The sequence below is a fragment of the Vicia villosa genome, unplaced genomic scaffold, assembly GCF_029867415.1.
Source record: "Vicia villosa cultivar HV-30 ecotype Madison, WI unplaced genomic scaffold, Vvil1.0 ctg.000924F_1_1, whole genome shotgun sequence".
Taxonomy (NCBI): domain Eukaryota; kingdom Viridiplantae; phylum Streptophyta; class Magnoliopsida; order Fabales; family Fabaceae; genus Vicia; species Vicia villosa.
The window spans coordinates 189,458-204,233 of record NW_026705415.1 but is presented as its reverse complement, the minus strand read 5'-3'; positions in this window follow the sequence as shown (position 1 = coordinate 204,233).

Below are 14,776 nucleotides of genomic sequence, written 5' to 3'. Positions count from 1 at the left end.
AGGACAAGAAGCAAGATTCAACATGCTGGCTGAAAGACAAATAGATCTGACTTGCTACCCTGACCAATCGACTATGATACGACTTGGCATCCAAGAAAGCGTTTTGCACCTGCTTAACCAAGTCGGTTGGACTGGTTACCACTTGTTCCGCAAGTTTAATACCTACCGGAAACTCACTTTGGAATTTTTGAGCTCACTGACCTATCTTCCAAACAGTGGACAAGGACTGAAGAAAGGAGTCATCCTTTTTCGACTCTTTGGAATGGAATTTAACTTTTGCATGGGAGACTTTGCTAAAATGTTAGAACTACCTCATGGACCCGATGCATATGCCAAAGTAGCTGAAGAAAACCTTCCATACTGGGAGCTGGAAAAATTCTGGGGGAAAATCACTGGAAATGATAACCCTGAAGAGAATGAATTTCAATCTGAGAATATCCACAATCCTGCTTTCCGCTACTTTCACAAGATCCTTGCTCACTACATTTTTGGAAAGCCTGATAATGTCACTGAAGTTACTAGAGAAGAGTTATTCATCATGTTCTGCTCCTCTCAGAATCGCCCGGTCAATGCCATTGCATTCATGCTAACAAACTTCGAGCGCATCACGCAAGACGAAGTTTCACCCATTAGGATCGGCGGATTTGTCACTATGATTGCTAATGCCATAGGAATGAGAGTACCTTTGCTTAGATTGACACCTTTTGGTACCCATACCTCTATGGACATCAATTTCTGCTTTAATCGAGGTATCATCGGTAATCTTGGACCTCATCGGTTTGAATTGCTCATTGATAACAAAGTTTGGTATCAGTTCACCTTACCGAATCCTAGGACAAGTGTGCACAACCCTACCAACTGGCTTTACTATGGTCAGATTCCTGAGAGAGAGCCCTCACCTGAAACTCCTCAAGCTTATGAACATTTTGATGAGGAAATGCCTGCATCCGAATCTGAACCTGAAACACCACCTGGTACTATGAACCCTTACCTGAAGATGAACCGATTCCTGACTATGAACCCTGTACCTGAAGATGAACCGATTCCTGAATATGAACCTTTATCAGAAAACGAGCCTATACCCGAGTACGAGCCTGAGACACCTTCTGAAGATTCTGCTGATGAATACACTGTTGACATGACTGATGTCGAACTCGAGCCACAACAACCCGCTACGTCCACCGCATCGGTAAATCAAAGAATGCCCAATCTGAACACGCACGAACAAGCAATCACTGCACTACAACAAGATGTACAACATGTGCGCAACGAGCTTCACACTTTGCAAATGCATTTCTTCGATTTCATCGACACCGTCAATGCTCAGTTCGACGAAGTTTTCAAACACATTTATTCTAATGTGCACAACAATAGACGTGGCTAGATGTTACCGTTTAGATTATTAGGTCTTATTTCTAGTTTTAGTAATTTCAAACTCCTAGTTTAGAATTTAATTTTTCTGCACTTTTACATTCCGCTCCTGTTAACACTCAGTACCGGTTTAATTTTAAATGCAATATTCTATTTATTACTGCTACTGTGTTTTACTACATCACTATTAAACTGCTATGCATTCCTGTATACCATATTTTTGCCGTTTATAGTATGATACAAGGACACTGTACTGAGCTGGTATTCTGTATTATTGCTACTGTCAGAATGGGTCCACACCTGCACGTGTGGAAACCACTTACCTGAGCTAGGAGACGCACGTCTCCATTCATGTGGGACCAGCAGTCTTCATGCATAGGACAGGAGACGCACGTCTCCATGCCTGTCCCCCAGCAGACTGGCTGCCTGAGACGCGCGCCTTCCCAAGGCCAGCAGTCTGTGCTGCCTTTTTGACCACGCAGATGACCACATTTATCCCATTTTTGAATTTTGAATTTGAATTTCAAAATTCATTCTCCTCATTCTTCCCCTATTTATTCCATTTAAACTCCATTAACCTCATTCATCCTCCATCATTCACCTCTTAAACTCCATTCATTTCCCATTTTTCTATTCTATTCAAACTTCAAACACCACCATTAATCCATTTTAATTCTCCATTAACCACCCCATTTTCAAACCCCACTATAAAACCACACCACCACCACTCTTCTTCCTCACAACTATCATACCATTCTCTACTCTTCTACACTACATTTTTATTTTTCATTTCCATACTCACCATGCCTCCACGTTCATTAATCCGTAGTGAGCGTCCCGAGCGACCACCTCCCGACCTTTCAAACATTATCTTCCGAGATGATGCTCAACGAACAAAATATGTTGCTTTCTACGAACGTTCAGTTGTTCCCACAAAATTTGTGAACACCGAGTGTCTAGAAACTTTGGGTCTCATTGATGGTGTCACCCGTTTGCTCACTAAATCTAGCCTCCACCATCTTTGTACCGAACCCGTACCTACTTATGAGCCGCTCGTCTTAGAATTTTTGAGTTCCTTCAACTACGACACTCCCTCTAATCAACCATTCTCAACCGGTAGCATCCAATTCCGGATGTTCAACCGTGAATATGCTCTAGATCAAGATGTCGTAGCTTCATATTTGCATTTTAATCATGCTCCAATTGCTCACCGCTCAATCTTTCAAGAACTCAATGGTCGATCCTGGGAGGATCTCGCTTTTGAATTTTGGTTCCATCTCACTGGAGAAAATCCTACCGGTTGGAGAGCTCTTCATGCTTCTCACATTCAAAACCCCGCTATACGTTATTTTCAACGTGTCTTGGGGCATATTATTTTTGCGAGATCCAACAACCACAAGGTAAACCAAAATGAATTATTTTTCCTTTACTGTGCGCTTAACAATATCCGTTTCAATGCCGCGCCGTTTATGTTCCAACACATCCAAGGTTTAGTTAACGCCCCCGCCACAAATCCATTCTTGCTTGGAGGCATTATTACTACCTTGGCCTGTGCTTTAGGTCTTGGTGACGAGCTCCTATCACTCTCTCATCTCATGAAGCCTGCTCAGTCACTCGATCTCACTTACTGCCGCGATTCCCACTTGGTTTCACCCCGCCATGATGGCCGATACACTTTGGTCGTCAACAAAGTTCCTATTCCGTATGTCATCCTTCCTTGTCCTGAAAGAATTAACATCCGTTATGTTCAACGTTGGAGGCTTATTGAAGACAATCCTCAAGATGACCAACAAGAACATCCTAATGAACCTATGGATGCAAATGAAGAAGAACTCAACCAAGGGCAAGCTGATGTCAACCAACCTCCTCCAAACAACCCTCCGCCTATCACTCTTGAAGCCATGTATGCTGCTATTCAACGCCAAGATCAACTCGTTCAAGCTATGCAGACAAACCAAACTGAAACAATTAGGCTCATCCGAGAGATGCAACAGGAGCACCGTGACTATGCTATTAGGAACGAAAGTCAATACGCTGAAATTGCCACATATTTGCATAATCTTGACATTCGTGTTAATGACTCTCCTGATAGACGCCGCCGTGTTCGTACAAGAGGCACGAGCAGTTCTCGAAACCGCAACAATGAGGAGTAGTTCTTATGCACTGAGGACATTGCATCATCTAAGTCTGGGGGAGTCGTGTTATTTCTATTTCCTTTAGTTTTATTTTTCCCTTCAGTTATTTCCCTTCCTTGTAATGTTTTTCTAATTCAATAAAGAATATTTATGGAATTTAAGTCTTATATGTATAATTCCGTAGTTATTTCAATTTCTTCCATTTTCTTGAGCCATAACAAAAAAATTTTTTGCTCCTAAACGATAAACGCAAACCCCACACGTTCAAGAAATACGAAGCTACTCAATCACTCAACGCACCGAAACTGAATTAGTCAATATCCTTATTGTCGCAACACTCTAAAACCCCCGAGTATACGTAACCGATTTGAATACCCGTTATACCAAAACCATCGACTTTAAGTTTTGAAATAACCCTTAGTAGTTTATTCTAGCAGTCGGCACCGTCTTAGATACAAACTACGCAGAGAGCCGATGAATATAAGTGTATGATCCTCATAATAATTATGTGTTCAACCATAAGAAGAAATGTGCCTACTAAGTAAGGTGATCCTCACAAGATCATTTAACCTAACGGTCGCAAATCTCATATACAAAGAATTTAAAAACTCACTGTCGATTGGTTCAGAAGTCATCTGGTAATGAACTTGGTAGGAAGGACTATTGTCCGATTCCCCACAATCTACAAGTGAATGCTAAGGAGTATACCACATATTGTGCCAGAACTCCATGAGAAGGATCATAGTCACTAACCGACTACTCTGCTATGTGCGTGTCAGGATAATGGGCTTAATGTGATTGCGCGCGAATGAAAAGGGTGAAACATGATGACAAGTCAAATAGGTCGAGCTATAATGGCATGATTCGGATTGGTATGCATACTGGGAGTTGTTTAGTGTTGTTACTATAGGTTTATTGCTAAGATTCGTTATTTCCGAATAAGAACACTATGTAGCTAAGTATGACTGAACGACGTGGTGGAAGTGTGTTTCATTTATCTTTATCTTCTTATTTTGCTTGAGGACAAGCAAAGGTTCAAGTCTGGGGGAATTTGATAACACGATTTTATATCGTATATTTAGCCTAAAATCCATAGATATTTATAGCATTTTCCGTTTATTATGTTAATTTATTATGATATTACGCGTGTATTTGCTTTGTTTCAGGTTTTACACTTCAATTTCGACTATTTGCGAAAAGGAAAGAAAATTGAGCTTAAATGACCAATATTTATGCCTAAAAGATGAAAAGGGAGTGCTGAAGTGAAAGAAGGGTGCAATTAGGACCCAAAAGGCCCAAAAGAGATATTCAGCCCACCATGAATCAAAAGGCGCGTGGCCCAGACCTGCAAGCAAGTGGAGACGCACGTCTCCACGTTCTCTTCAGCCACGTCACCAAGAGGAGACGCCCATCTCCAACTGCCCAAGATTTTCTCCACTTGAGACGCACGTCTCAAGTCTTCCTGAAGAAACGGAGACCCACGTCTCCACGCCCAGTCTGCAGAAAGTTCCTCAATTCACGGATTCCAACTGCAAACCTCCTCCTATAAATAGGACCTGCTATCCCACTTCCAAGGAGTCCGATTTCCTGCCAACGAAGTGCTGCCGAAATTGTACCGCGAACTGCTTTTCCTTATTCTGTTTTCATTTAACCGTCTATTTTCTCACAACGATTTCTACACTGGAAATTGTTGTGAACTTTTCATAGATCTAGCCTTATGTTAGATTTATCGCTTTATTTCCTTGTTTTTATTTTCTGCCATTTAAATTCCGAAGAACGATCCAGCCAACCTGTGGTGGAAGTTCGAGTACTTCAAGATTCAATTCAATTCAGATTTCTTTTAATTCAGGTTTTTATTTACCGCCTTATTTATATTATTTATCTGCATGATATATTATATGCCATTTAATATGCTTATTATTATGAACCGAACCAATATATGTATGTTTAATCGTATTGATATGTCTGGCTAAAATACTAAAGGTGTCGGTATGTAAAGTAAGTTAACCGTAGGGATCCGAAATAAATTGGCTTAAATTATGTTTTATTAATTATCACTTATTTTTGGTTTATATGTCTAGTTTAATTAGTAAGTCTTAAAACCAATAGAGCGAAAGTTTGAGGGGTTAGGACGGTCAAAGGTTAAAATCAGTAGAGCGAAAGTTTGAGATCTTTAACTGGATAGTAGACATAGGACATTAGTTTTAAGGATGGCGAAAGCGTATTAAAACTAATTGGAACTTATTTATTTTCAAAAAGTGTTTTTACACCCGAGCGGGATGGCGAAAGCGTACGTTAGGGATATTAGCATGTTCCGAGTCAACAGAGCGAAAGTTTGAGATTAGGAGATTTAAATAGATAACAACCTCGTAAAATAGGCATTTTATTAATTACATTGTTTCCAAAAAGCTCTTCTAAAATCTAATGGGATGGCGAAAGCGTACATTAGGATTAGGATAGTAGTCTGAATCAACAGAGCGAAAGTTTGAGACGAGGATTTTTAATCAATTGGAATTAGTAAAGATTTTTAATTTAATTATTCAAAAGCCAATGAACCTTCGGATTACCTTTAGTTAAACGAAATACATACTGATACCTGTCTTTTATTATTATTCTTTATTTTCTCACAATCACTTTCCCTTAGGAACAATCGAAATTTTAGTACTCCTAGCTTTACATAGTAACCTTAGATAACGGTAGATCGATTCATAGTCCCTGTGGATTCGATATCTTTTAAAACTACACGACACGACTGTGCACTTGCAGTTATCAGATTTATAGACACGTAAAGTCGCGATCATGAACCAATTTTGAGCCTATATCCAAAAAACAAAAACAACATCATTGTACCTTGACTTGGCGTGAATATTATGGACTTTGAAAATGGTGCGAAATTCTAAGTTTGGGGTAGTTACTGTATCGGAAAAGAGGCAAGTGTGATAAAAAAAAAAGAAAAAAAAAAGAAAATATGAAGTGTGATTAATCAAGAAAAAAAAGAAGAAGAAACGATGTAAAACTTCGTATGAACACACTTGCCCGGAAAAATTAACTTATGTGAAACCCCGGTATGAAAAGAAAGCACCATGACAAGAGAAACAATGTGAATGCCAAGTCCACAAACCCTTGTGTAACCAATTTTTTTTGTTTTCCTCACCATACCTAAGCCCTGTTACAACCTAAAAGACCTCAAAAAGTGTGTGTAGTTTGTTGGTGTAGTGGAAGTAGAATGTATTCAAAGTTAAAAGATGATATTGCATAACCTGGACTGTGAGTGTGCTAACCCTGAGAGAATTAGTGAGAAGTGTGAAAAGTTTGTAGGTGAAGATAGCTCCACTATGGAAATGTAGCGGATGGACGGGATCGAATTACCAGAGACTTGACAAGGAAGGTAGAAAGCAAGTTGCGAAAAACATCGGCTATATTGTGGTAAACAAGAATTTTGGGGTGACCTCGTTGTTGTCTCGTGCATCACTTGAGGACAAGTAATGAGATAAGTTTGGGGTTGTGATCACACGAGGCCTTGCAATAGTCTGATACATTCTATTCCTCCAGGTAACCTTGCTGTTGTGGCTCTGCAGTGCACGATAAACCTCCTTCATCTTGAATTTGTCCACCAATATTTGCTACACTTGCATATACTTTCCTTGTTGTTTTAAAACCTGTTTCAATATCCAAGAAAAACTAGTTTTGCATTCATTCAGCAGAACATTTTCACCCTTTAAGTAAATAGCATGAATCCACTTAATCCATAGGTTATCTGTTTTTTTACTTAACTTCCAAAGCAACTTAAGCATATAGACCTTATTCCAAACCTCCAAATCAACAAGATTCATCCCTCCATGAATTTTCGGTTTATAGACCTACTTCCAAGCTATTGGGGATTTTCTAGAGAGGGAATTAGCACCAGTCCAAAGGAAACTCCTGCATATACTATCTATTCTCTGCAGCACTGCTTTTGGGATGGGCAGGCAATTCATCAAGAAATTAACCACAGCAAAAATAACACTTTGTATGAGTTGTAATCTACCAGTATATGTTAGCATTTTTGCACTCCAATGATTAACCCTATGCATAATCTTATCTATCAAAGGTAAGTAGTGTTTGATAGCTAATTTCTTACTTGTGAGGGGAATACCTAAATACCTGAAGGGGAGGGAGCCCTCCATGAAGCCAGTCATCTCTTTAATTATGTTTTTTGTATCATCATCAACAGCACCAAAATACACAAAACATTTCTTGGGATTCATCCTAAGGCCAGTGGACATTGAGAACTTTTCAATCTGGTTGAGCATGATTCCCATAGAGGTAGGGTCTCCTCTAGTGAAAATTAACAGATCAAGTTGGTTATGTTTAGCTTCTTACATCTTGTGTGATATTTAAAGTCAGGAACCTTACTCAGTTGATGCAGAATTCTGGTGAAGTACTCCATAATAAGAACAAACAGCAAAGGAGAGATCGGATCTCCTTGTCTAATCCCTCTCTTAGCCTCCATGATCCTAGTATATTCACCATTTAAGTTGAATCTGTATGAAACAGTGCTAACAGTCCGCATTATCCACTCAATAGACCTGCAAGGAAAACCAAATTCCCTAAGACTATTCTCAAGAGCTATCCAATCCACCATATCATAGGCTTTTTGGAGGTCTATTTGAATCATACACTTTGGAGCAGCATTCTTTTTCTCATACTCCCTGATCAATTCAGAAGCTAATAAAACATGGTCATGTAGATGATGACCCTTCACAAAAGCAGCTTGATTGAGGTCTACCAAGGAGTTTATCACCTTCCCTAGCCTAGCTGTTAAGATCCTGGAGATGATCTTATAAATAGTAGTGTAACATGATATAGGCCTATACTCTTTTATCATCTTAGCTTCAGAAGTCTTGGGAATGAGGGCCACTATAGAGCAATTAAAACCTCGATGCAATTTTCCTTTTAGAAAAAACTCCCTCACACCAGCACAAACATCATCTCCCACAATTCTCCAACTATGCTTAAAAAACCATCCAGCCCAGGAGTTTTATTGTCTCCTATGCCTTTAAGCGCATCAACAATTTCCTGATTTGTGACTGACTGAATTAGAGAATCCCTTTGCTCCATAGTCAACTGGTTTCCATGTCTCATAGCAGATATGGTTCCATAAAATCTAAGGATCTCTTGTTCAAAACTCAGACACTTAATTAGTAGAAAAGTATAAAAAAATTCATGAAGAAAAAATAGTACGACTCTTTTTTTTATAAAATAAAATTCAATTAAAAAATAGAAATCAAAATTTTAGTTGCAAAGCAACAAAATTTTAACTAAAATAAAACAATGAACTCTATAATCTTCGGCACTCCCCGGCAACCGCGCCAAAAACTTGATAGGGAAAATAGTAAGTATACTATTTTTCCTCTGTAGTAATAAAGGAGAAATTCACCGAATGTCGATTTCAAGGACTGCTTGACGAAACAGAGTTCGTGTTCTAAAGTAGTTAAACAAAAGACTTGGGGGTTTTAGATTGTTGCTTTTAAACAGAGAAAATAAAATAGTAATTAAAAGTAAACAAAGCAATTGAACAAATTTAAATCTATATGGGTAAACATGCTAGGGAAGGTGTATGATCAGATTCATTAATAATTCTAATCTGACCTTGCAATGACATCTTTTAATTTATTGATTACCGTTTCTCAAGGGTGTTTACTCCTAAGTCCTTACTGAGTGTCATACCCCAATTTTTGACCCTAAGATCATACATTAGTTGCATTTTAATCATCAATCAGGAGCACTGTTTCGAAGCTCTATTTTTGATAATGTGATCATCTCTGAGGGGAACCATCTAGCACCTCTAGCTTTTATTTTGTTTTATACTAACCAAAATCCAAAAATATGTATTTTGTTTCTTTTGTTACATTTTACAGGTAACAGATCGAGCAAAAATCAAAATAGTGCAAGGAAAGAAATTTTTGAAAATTTGGTTGTGGAAATCGATTGACCCATATGGGAAATCGATTTCCTAGGACGAAATTTGAAAAAAAGAGGGAAGCATGACATCATTTTTGCACCAAACACATTTCCCTTGATTATTCTTTGTCATTTACCAATATTCCACCTCACCACAAATTAATTACTTTCATTAACCTCACTTTAACCCCACTTTATCAAATTAAACACAAATTAATTTACCAAATGAATAATTACCAAATTTCCCACACCTCTCTTTCCAATTCTATAAATAGAGGCCTTCACCTCCTCATTTTACAAGCTTGAATAGTCAAATAAACTCTTGCAATCTCTCTCCTCATCCCTACCAAATTCACTAAAAGCTCTCTTTTCTTTCATAAAGTTAGTGATTTACATCTTGAACCTCACTAACTTTGAGCTAAACCACCATCCATCTCTCTTTTTCTTCAATTATTGCTAGATCAAGACTTGTGTTGGTGTGTTCTTGAAGTGGATCCAAGTTTGTGCAAGATTTGGTAAAATTCTATATCCTTTTTCCATAGTCAAAGATGTGATCTATTATTGTTTGTGTGTGATGCACCTTTGGTGCTATATTGGTCCCTTTTGGTGAAGAATTGATGGAAAATTCGTGCACATTGATGTATGAGATCATAAGGTGTTTGTTTTTTTGCTTAAACAAGGTTTCATGCTTCTATTTGTTGATTTTTGAAAAACTGCGCGCATGAAATCGATTTCCTACAGAGGGAAATCGATTTCCACTCTATTTTTTGCACCAGATTTGAAGTCTGCAGACAGGAAATCGATTTCCTACAAAGGGAAATCGATTTCTAGTAAGGCAAAATGTTTTTTTTTTGCTATTTTTGACTTGTTTTTGGTTCTAACTCTTCTTCAACTCCATTCTTTTGATATTTTCTTTGAATCACAAGTTAGAGGCCTAATTTCACTCTAATATCAATGGACTTAGGGCGTCGATAGGATGAAAATCCGAATCCGCAAAATTAAGTGATTGATCTTAGAGATGGAAGGAGCTTTTGAATGTGGTTCCATCTTTTATTTCTCTTTGTTTTGATCGATGAAAGTCTTTGATACCTTGAGACTTCTTATCGATTCTTGGTAAAGACTAGATCGTTACCTATTTTCTTTTCGTGCGGTATTGCTTTCGGAGAGTGATCTACATATTGCTTCTCTCGCATGCATTAGCATATAAAGTTTTGCCGGCCTCGTTGTAGGGTGATTTCTACATAAATCACTTGGCAATCTGCTTAACATAGCGCAATATTTCATGTCCGGAATAAAAATGATCAAACATGGAAGAGAATCGTATGCGGTTGATTTAAGACTTATGGAAGTTTATCCTGTAGTCGCTATGATTTTATCAAGCTTCTGATAAATTTCCATTGAATTTAAATCCGAGAACATCCTTCACTCACCATCGATCTTTATTACTAACTTTGATAACATACTTGACAAGTTTCAAGATGGTTATCTTTAACATCTAACAATTGACTTTAATTTCCGCACTTTATTATATTGCTCTTTATTTCTCGATTTATGCTTTATTTTATCATTTCATCATATTCATGTTTCCGCCATTTTCTCTTTGTCCATTTGGACGTTTATATTCCGCTATTTTCTCTTTGTCCATTTGGACATTTTGTTTATGTTTCCGCTATTTTCTTTTTGTCCACTTGGACCATACTCTATTTTTGTGCTAAAACACTAATAAATAATAAAAATCTAAAAAAAACACCTAAGGCTCTCTATGGGCTATTGGTTACTATCCCGAGCATTTTGGAGACTTGGACTTTCGGACTTAATACCTCTGGACCCTGTTATTCTGTTGTTACTCTGTCGATATTCTGTCTGTCTGGCATTGGATTGGTGTCTGTTTGTGTGTGCAGGTATTTCCTCGAAAGCCCTTGATGGTTAATTCCAAGGCGTTGTGATAAGGATTTTACCCGAAAACAGCTGTTACTCTGCCCGATTTTCATCAGAATTTTAATGTGCTTAATGCAAAGTTGTGCTAAAGACAATAAGTTCATCTGGATCCCCAAGTGGTAATGCTTCGGTTTAGTGTTATTAATCCAAAGGACGGGAAATCTACCTTGAATCTTAATGTCAAGTGTTGGCTTCTTTTCGGTTAGATCGTTGTTTCCTTAGCTTTTATTTTATGCACTAGGATAGCCTTTTTATCTCTTGCTCCTTTCTTAGTTTTTCAAAATCTTCTCCCTTTTTCAAAATCTTCTAATGTTTGCAATCTTTTTAAAACCTTTTCTCTTTAAAAATATCTTTTGCCCTTAGTGGATTTTCTTCAAAAGTTTAGACACGATTAATTGTTGTAGTGAGTTACGATACCCCACGATTTTGAAATTGATTGATATAATGAGATCTTTTCTGCGTGAGAGAGCTAGTGGCATACTCGTTGATTTTTATCCGAGTTGGAGCCCTTCTTTCATTTGCGATGAAAAGAACTCATTTTTTTCTCATGCTCAAGATCAATGGCTGAGTATTTCTCTCCGACGACGATAAAGTTTTTATTCCTTTTAAAAACCGTTTCCCTTTTAAGCGGAACTACATTAGCTTTGACTTCTCCATTGCACCGAGGAGGTATGTAGGCACAAGGCTCAATGTCTTTCCGAGCTTATTTTAAAATTAAAACAAACCCCTTTTTTAGCACACACGACACAGATTTTCAAAAAGGTTCCTGTGGAGTACCACAGATATGAGGGGTGCTTAAAACCTTCCCCTTGTATAATCAACATCCGTACCTAAGATCTCTTTTTGTTTTAAAAAACAAAATTTGGGTTTTTTTAGTTATTTTCCCTTTTCCTTTGGAAACAATAAAGCGCGGTGGCGACTTTCACTGAAATATTGAGTCGAGTCAATCCCATGGCTTCGTTCTCAGATTTTCCCCGCTACACTGAGTAAACCTTTAAACATTAAAATTAACTCCTATGGCTATAGTGAACTACAGATGAAATTAAGCATTAATTTATCAAGAACAATTTGGTTCCTATAGGGTATCCCTAGTCCTAGGGGATATCTACTATAGGATACTATCAATTGAGCGTTAACATTGACAGTCCTGCCTAACTATTAACCGTAAATCAAATCTCAATTTTTCTGAAAGAGAAATCATTAAGCACAAATCAAAAGTAAATTCAATATAGAATAAACTATTGTCATTACAAGGTTCAAATAGAAATCATGATAAACCAGATCAGGGACACTCCCCTAGCAATGGGAGTCTAGCCTCTCATAGAATCCAAGAAAAACACGGTAAAAGTCATAAACATTACAGATAAATTGATGAATTAGTCTTCAATCACATAAAGTTCTTGAAGATCTTGATCCACCTTGAAAATCTGAGTTTCCTAACCTTCTTAACGTGTCTTTGCCGTAAACAATCGTCCAACCTAGTGTAATTCGCATATTTGGATTAAATAGAGCAATTATGGGCTTGTTTTGTGATTTTGGACGCCCATACAAGTATGGGGGGGTTCCATACGCGTATGAGGCTGTACGGTACGCGTATGGGGGGCCATACACGTACGATATGCGTATGAGGGGGTCCACACGTGTATGGGCAGCAGCGCAATTAATAAAATATTTTATAATTTAAGGAATTATTATTTGAAAATTCCAAAACCCTAATAAGAAAAATAATAATAAAAAAACAAAAAATTTATATTAATTACCTACCATTTTCTTTGTGAAGTGTAAATTAAATATAGTACTTTTAAACAATAATTACATATATTTATTATTATAAATTATTTTCTAATTTAAGGAATTTTTATTTTAAAATTCTAAACCCTAATTCGCGAAGAAGCATGAAAAGTAAACATAGAGAGTGATATATAAATTCTTGATGAATATCATTTTGACACCTCTGAGGCAACTTATAAACGTAGAAGAATAGAGTTTTTTTTAGCATTCTGTCAATAATATAATTCATTCATCATCAGAAGTGTCTTCTAAAATATCAATGGAAAAAGCATCTTCCCACTCTTCTCGAAACAATATAAATGAAGATAGGTTAACTAGTTTACCGATTTGTATTCTTCTTCACATACTCTCCTTTCTAAATGCTAGAGAAGACGTTCGTAGTTGCATTCTATCTACACTATGGAGAAAAATCTGGAAGCCACTTCCAACTCTTTCATTAAGCTCTTCACACTTTACTCGTCGCAAAACTTTCACAAAATTTATACATCAGATTTTGTTACTACGCGATGCCTCAGCCTCGCTATATGCTCTTAATCTTCACTCTCCCATTTCCATTAAGCGTCGTCTATTTGAGAGGATTTTAAATTATGTTGCAGCGCACAATGTTAAACAATTAGAAATCCATGCCCGGTGTAATATTTAAGTCTTTCCATCTTGCTTTTTATCACGCCACACCTCTCAAGAATTTCAAAAAATATTATTCCCCAATCCTAGGTGTTTTCAAGCATTAACCAGTTTGCATCTAAGGTAAGTCACTTTTTTTAGGCGAAGCAGATCCTTTTTCAGCATTTCCAAAGTTGAGTACTTTGGACTTTTTTTTTTGAAATTCAAGGAGAACAGAATATATGTATATCAAGTAGCAACCTTCTCAACCTAACAATACAATCATATTCTTACCAGGGCAACATCAAATTATCTACTCCAAATCTTTGTACTTTTACTTTTATAGGCATTCCTGTTCAAATATTACTTGAAAGCTATCTTAGTTACGTTGAACATGTAGACATTCAGGAGGATCTATAAGTGCAAGGTAGTTATGTAAAGCCTCCTTCATATCTACTTAGTTGTTTGTTACAGTTTGCTTGTATCAAATCATTTGATCCTTAATACTGCTTCAAATATTAGTTAGTTAGTATTTTAATATATGAATCTAATTCTAAATTTTCACGATTCATTGGTGAGATTCTCTCCTTACTTACTTATTAATTAGTAGTTGAGTTTCCTTCAATATATAAATGTCATTTGTAATTGTGAGATATTGGATCGAACTCTAGTATGGTCGAAGGGTAGCTTCTTGGTTCGACAGTTTGACAGAGTTAAGCATGAAGTCGAAGGTTGTTCACATGCTGGTGTCGAAGTGTGCATGCTGTAGTCGAAGATGGGTCTGGCATGCAGATGTCGAAGATGCTAGGGTTGTTAGCATGTTAAATTAGGTTTTAGTGTTTAAACCCTAATTTGTTAAGTTAGCTTGTATATTAAGTTGTCTTGTGTAATGGGCCTTGCTGAAAAAGCCCATTAGTTAGTATGTTAGATTTTATTATAAATAGCATACTAGTCTCTCATCATTGCTAAGTTGCAAATCCTAATTTAGAGTGAGA